This window comes from Gnatocerus cornutus, chromosome 3 (assembly GCF_029298725.1).
Source record: "Gnatocerus cornutus isolate USDA-ARS CGAHR chromosome 3, icGnaCorn1.1, whole genome shotgun sequence".
NCBI lineage: Eukaryota > Metazoa > Arthropoda > Insecta > Coleoptera > Tenebrionidae > Gnatocerus > Gnatocerus cornutus.
The window spans coordinates 13,244,133-13,251,193 of record NC_142235.1 but is presented as its reverse complement, the minus strand read 5'-3'; the positions used below and the strand labels follow the sequence as shown (position 1 = coordinate 13,251,193).

Here is a 7,061-nt window from a genome sequence, read left to right as displayed (position 1 = left end):
AAATTTTAAAACCTATATATCTACTAACTACGACACCTTTTAAGAAACGTTTTGCGCCATCGTTTTTCTCGAGCCTGTTTTTTTCAGAATTTGCTCTCAAATACCCAAAATTCAATGGTCGTTTTTTTTGCGAAAAGTATCTGAAATTTGGGCAGTTGATAGATTTTGAACTGCTCTTTCGATTGATTTATAATTCAAAGACGTTAAATGTATTTTTTGCCTTGACAAAATGTATTGAAAATTACAACAAAAACCCTTAAAAATAAATTTTGGTCAATGTTTGGTTTATTTGTGAACCAAACTCAAGTTATTTGCGTTCATATAACGTAAAACTTTGTGCATAATCCAAAACCGGTCGAATTTTTAACGTACGTCAACAAATAATTGAGTTATGGCCGTTTGAATTTTAGGATACTTGCCAAAACGCTAAATTTTTGACATTTCAAAAATTTCTTTGTTTTATATTTCGGAAACTACGACAGATGGAAAGAAACTCTTTTCGCCATCGTTTTTCTTGCGGTTTTTAGTTAGGAAATCGTTCTTTGGTTTCCCGAATTTAAAAAAATACATTTTTTTGAGTTGAAATTTATAGGGTGGTACCACCAGTGTTGTTTTTGACCCATAGTCTTACCCTTTTCTAACACTAACTAATTAACTAATTTTTTTTTTTAGTGAGCCATTTCCAATCGTACCCCCCATGATAATCGGTAAGTCATAAAAATTCCATCATATTTCAATCACTCACTCTGTATATATTAATATTCACAACGAGCCCATTTCCTGAAATCAGCACTCCCAACCTTGACCCCACCGATTCTAACTATCACGTGAGCAAAAAACGGTCCCATCCTCAATCTAAGGGCCCAACCCATTGTCATGGGCATTACCCATATCCATCATCCGGTAAGGGTGTCTTTTTTTATCCTAAAAAATGAAATCACTGCTTCTATGCTTGACTGCTGTTAATAACGTAATCATATCTCGAAACATCGGCGCACCCGTATCCGGCAATTACACCCAGAATTATAGGAAAATGGTTTTATAGTTGAGTAAATAAGGTTATTTTGTTTCAAATTTATTGTCCATTGTGTTTACTTACGTTGCTTGAAACGGAATGTATTTTATTCGTTATAATGCGCGTAATTATCCAGAGCGCTGGGACATGAATAGGTTGGTAGTTGCCAACATAAAGGAAAAAAAGTTGTTTTAAAATCAAGTTTGCGCCCGCCGCGTTTTGTTTTAAATTGATCTCGTATTGTTGGTAAAATTCAGGAAATTCCTTGATTGTTGATCCTGTGTGTACTCGTTATGTGTGCGCGTGGCTCCGCCTTCGTACCAATCACGGACGTTCTCTCCCACACAGGCGTGTCGATCTTTCGCCACCGTCCAATCCCATTCGACGCATGTACAACCAACGCCACAAACACCGGCATTAGAAACAAAAATATTCCACAGCTCATGTGATCGCGCGTCGGCGTGTCGTAATAGGGCAAATCACTCCCGAATTACACCTCAAAGGTCACACCCTTTCCCCTTTTTCCCCCAATAATTTAAATATTATCCGCGATTTCATACAACATAAAATATGTTAATAGGAATTCGTTACGGTCGTGTAATGTATGCGAAGTCGGATTTGCATACAATAAAATATGAACGCGGCATTCAAATTCGAAAAAAGGGTCATTTTGTATGAAATCGCAGTGAGCGGTGAAGAGGGTTATTTAAATTAGGGTTATTTGCATCGACAAATCTCGGGATATTTAGGTTTTCGGTCAAATGACGTGTGGTACCCCTTATTATTAGCGATAACCGATATATGCAAATCTGTCATCGATATGGATGATGAAAAGGGTGACGGACCCTCAGAATGCAAGGCTAACGAGATGCGCATTCATATTTAAATTTTACAGACGTGACGTCATTCTTTTCTCTTTCACGTATAATTTATTGGTAATTTTCGATAGGGGTCGTTACTAAAATTAATGCGGACTGGATTAGCTTGGTATTATGAATTATGGGAAAGCTGCTAGACATATGTGGAAAGAAACATGTAAATAAGGGTGAACCAAAAAAGGGTGACGTGATGGGTTGAACTGGAAAAACAAAAAAAGCGTGAAACTAATCGAGTAGACTGGGACGATGTATTAAAAAATCATTACCAAGATCGTTGGTTTGATAGTCAACTGTAAACTGTCAGATGTACGATATTAGCAAACGATCTGAGTAATCTGTCATCTGTCATTGCCGATTGTCAAATGTAAGATATGTATGTAGTTACATTAAATTATCGCTATAATGGCCAACTAAATGTCGATAGAACTGTCAAATGTCAAAGAAGTAAAAATGTCGAGAAATTGAAAATTAAAAATTTTGAAATTAAAATTCAACTAGGTACCTATCCGAAACTATATCTGTTATTGTACGTAGATTTTGGGCACGGATTTGGAATCTGCGTGAAATTCTGCGTTAAATGAGTATCCTATGACTAAAGTGTTGTCCAAAAATAAGCGAGATATCGACGGAAATAGATTTCCAAAAAAAACTTTTTTTAAATAAATTTTTTAATTCCGAAAAATGTAAGAGCGAATTCCTAGCAAACAAAATGCGAAAAAAACAGTCGTCGTTTTCGAGATATAGAGCACCGATATTTCCAGACTTCAAAATGTTGACCCTATGGCTACAACCTAAAATTCTAATTGGCCATAACTCACTTATTTGTTGACGTACGGGAATTTTGAACCTACCTTTGGATTCAGCGTGAAATTCTGCGTGAAATGAGCCCCAGAAACGTCAATTTCATTAAAAAATAAATTCGATATTGAGCGAAATCAGTCTTTTTGGAGTGATTTTCAAGGACCATTTTCATGCCGAAAATGATTTTTGAGTTATAAATCAATCGAAAGAGCAGCTCAAAGTTCATCATCTATCCAAATTTCTGATCGATCAAATTCAACAATTCAATTTTTTTCGTCGTTTAAGCCGAAATTTTGTTTAAAAAAATAACAAAAGTTTAATAAAAGCGAGAAAACGGTAAAACCAACTACAGTAAACTCTCGATAATTTAAAACATAAGAGACCTGACAAAAAGTTCAAAATATAGTGTGAATCAAATAATCCAGAGAAAGAGAAGAAAAAATTCAAATAAACTATGGTTTAAAGGCAAACAGACAAATAAACAAACCAATCAGAGAAGAGAGCGTAAAATCCACTAACTCTACTTTGACAAAACTTATATTTTGTAAGCTATTAATTCTTCTGGTGAAACAGATTTATGTTACGACAAAACTTCCAAAGACATAAGTCAAAAAAATGTAAAATCTTATTTTAAAGCGGCAATGGAATTTTTAAGAATGGCTTGTTCAGAAGTTTTCTGTTTTTTTTTGTAGGCTCACGCAAAGAACTTCACATTAACGAGAGTTCGGGAGAGAAAAAATTAAATTATAGAGTGTTGGCAGGAAAAAAGTTTTCGTTTTTTTTTCAAATTGACGAGGGGACCAAAAGACATTGAAATTTTTCAATTAATCGAGAGAAATCGAAAGGACCTGGAAAAAAAAATCGGGGTTCAAATTATCGAGAGTCTACTGTATCTGAAATTTTAATTGGCAATAACTTTGTTATTTGTTGTCGCATGCGGATTTTGAGCACGAATTTGGAATATGCGTGAAATTTTGCGTTAAATGAGCTTCAATACGGTTTCTTCACCAATAAACGAAATATTGGCCAAAATGGGTTGTCAGGAGATCTTTTTGGGGTGTTTCTCGGACCTTTTTTATGACAAAAACGACATTTAATGCTTTTGAGTCATTGAAGAAGCTTGAAGTCTATTATCTGTTCAAATTTCAGATCACGGAATTGGAATCTTCGTGAAATTCTGCGTAAAATGAGTACCTATCATATAACTTAATATATTTGCTGCAAAAATTATTATTTGAAGTTGGCTTTAAAAAAATCTTGAAACAACATTTGACAGTTAGGATTCACACTTTCGTAATTTCATTTTCATCAAAGAATTGAGGTTATGTTAAAATCAAAAATGTCCCTGCGACATGACATATGTGTGTCTCTCATTCTAGCCTACTTTAGATAAAAATGTTGTGGATCAAATGGCAGATAAGCACCTTGAAATAATTGAATTAGGTGACAAATAGAAATTGACAACTTTCTCAAAAATAACAAAATTTTTAAAGTGACGGACAGTGGCGTCTCCGATATATTTTTGCACCTGCATACTTTCGACTTTTTCAAACGTGAAAGTTGTTAGCAACAGGGGTACCAACATAATTTTTTCCTAGTTTCATGACTGGCACTAGTGGCCTTTGTGGCTTTCTATTTTTTCGAATTCTAACCCATCTCCGATGCAATTAAGTCCACGATTTATTGGTACTCTCATTGCGGATGTAATAAAAGGATTTACGATTTGCTCACCCGGGGCCTTCCTTCAGGTATATATTACATTGTGACTAAATGTTTCTTCGGAGCGCGATGTCAAGGTTACGACATATCAAATACCACACCACCAAATAAAAATAAAAACAAGCGTCCTATCAAATGACGGCGAAAATCAACACTTTATCACTTTCTATTGATTTGGAAATTGTTGTAAATTAAGCGCTCATAAAAGTCAAAATTTTATGTTCTAAGACTGGCGAAAAATCGACAGGATTCGTCCTTTTATTATCGATCAGGGAAACGTTAAATATCAAAGTTGTTATGGGTTTTTAACGATGATCGATCACGAAAATTTTATTTATGCATTTTTATTATTATTTATAGAAATTGAGTCGCAGTTTTTTCGGCCATTTTATGAAGTCATTAAATAATATTTATTGCTCTGGAGAATGCGTACGTCACGGATGGGTGGACGTGAACAAATGAATGTGGGAGAAAAAGGTTTACCTATAATTTTATGTCCATTTTAATTGTTAACACAAAAGTGTTTTAAATTGTATCTATTAAAATCCGAAAAATCTAACTTAGAGTGTTTGTATTAATATTATTATTATTACTAATGGAAAGGGGCGTAGGTTGCGTGTGGGCTACGGGGTTTTTTAAAATCAGGACGCGTATATTTTTTTTTATTTTTAAAAGTGAATTTCGAAATTTTAGGTTTGTTTGGTGAACTTTTTAAGTGGAGGAAAGAATTTTTCTTGGGCTCGTGTTGAAATCCCTAACCAAACAATCAGTTCCATGGCCCCAACCGCGTCGAAAAAAATTTCGTCTATTTATCCAAACAATTAACAATCCAGCACGCGTCCATCATCCACAGGTGAAGCAACTCTCAACAAAGCACCAGAAGAACTCGTAGCAAAAAAGCTCAAAAATCGTTAATTGTCTGTCTCTTCGAACGTGTCGAATCACAGAAGGCGGAGCTCACAGCTCACGCGACGCCGACGGACGGCTACGAGAGCCACCATCACCGGGAAGTTTCCAATAAATAATTACCTAATCGCGGCCATAAAGAAGACATCCGTGTCATCGACTACACAACAGTTTGACGTGACGCTCGCGCCAACATCCAGTAGGCTGCTCGGTAGTCCGATGGTCGGGTTACCATGACTTCTGTCCAAGAGTGTACCGTACATTCCATCGCAAGCACAGGCACACTCGATGCACGTGCTGGGACGAGACGTGACCGTTTTTTCTTCACCCAGCGTGGGTCATTTCACTTTTCTGGGACGAAGAGCCCTTTCACAGGTCCATAGATTTGGTTTTATTGATCTGCGAGTTTACTAACATTTTTGGGGGGTATTTGGGTTTTGGAGCCAGCGCGACGACCAGATTTAGCCCTGGCGATTTTATTTGGGCAGAGGTCCAATGGTCAATGAAATTTTAATCGTTCATTCAGAGCACACGGAGCACGGGCGCTTGACAGGACATTCCAAGGTATACCTAATGGCCAGCTTGATTTCCAGATTTAACTACACAGTATTGCTTCTATATTGACCTGATTTAGCACTTTGAAAAGACACCACGATGACCAGATTTGGTTCCTTTGACATTTCGACAGTTTGTGATCAAACCCAAGTCATGACTTTATCGATATTATAGAATGCAACGCCTACTTTACCTCTCTCTGTAAATTTAATATCATAACTGAACATATAAAATTAGCAAAAATAATAAACCTGCGGAGGCACGGCCGCCTTTAATTAAATTGAAATGAGCCTCCTTTCTTTGACACTTTAAGGTGAAGTATTAATTGTCACTCTCATGAAATGTCACATTGACAAGAGAACAATCACATTGTGATGATTAGAGCCAGCGTGCCGACCAGATTTAGTCCAATTGAACTTTGCACACCACCTCTCGTTATGGTGAGCGAAATTTGGGGTTTCATTTATTTGGAACCCGATAGAAAGTTTAGTAAAACATCATCCATTTGGAGAGCAGCGCGACGGCCGGATTTGGCTCAATTGAACTTTGTTCAGTGGCACTTATACGTGGTCAGTGAAACTTTAAGTGTTCATTTATTTAATAAAACACGGTACATTGAAGTTTAAACAAACTCGATTACCTATATACTAAAAGTCGATATATAATTTTAATTTTTTTAATAACCATGAATATAAAACAATGGATTGTAATCAATGCGTACTCTTTTCATAAATTTTACCAAACTTTTACGATTTTATTGTCACCGGTGAAAAATACTCGTTCGAAGTTATCAAAAAAATGTTTAGTTCCAAACAAAAAAAAGTATTCCGGTACCGGGAATCGAACCCGAGCCTCCTGGGTGAAAGCCAGGTATCCTAGCCACTAGACCATACCGGAGTGTGTAAAACGATGTGTTTCGACAAGTATATCAATACAGGGTGAATTCTATTCATTGATTGATAAAGTTGAATTGTCACCTGTCACAAGGTGCGCCCAGCATTCAATGCCCACATGCAAGTACAGTCGCGTGCAAAAAACAAAAATACAATTATACTGTGGGCGCGGAATCTAGACCTGGGTGCATAGCTTGCGCCAACTTGATTATTTTTGTGGTCTGGTGACACGAAAGATGATGTAGTGCAGGTATTTTATATACAGGGTGGGGTCGAATAGTTTCCATAACACGG

At 36.4% G+C, this 7,061-nt stretch overlaps 1 non-coding gene across 1 annotated transcript; it reads right to left on the bottom strand.

The window, feature by feature from the left end:
* Positions 1-6,699: 6,699 nt before the first annotated feature.
* On the bottom strand, positions 6,700-6,771 carry TRNAE-UUC (transfer RNA glutamic acid (anticodon UUC)). Its single transcript has one exon. It is a non-coding gene; the product is annotated as a tRNA-Glu (tRNA).
* Between the last annotated feature and the right edge of the window lie 290 nt (positions 6,772-7,061).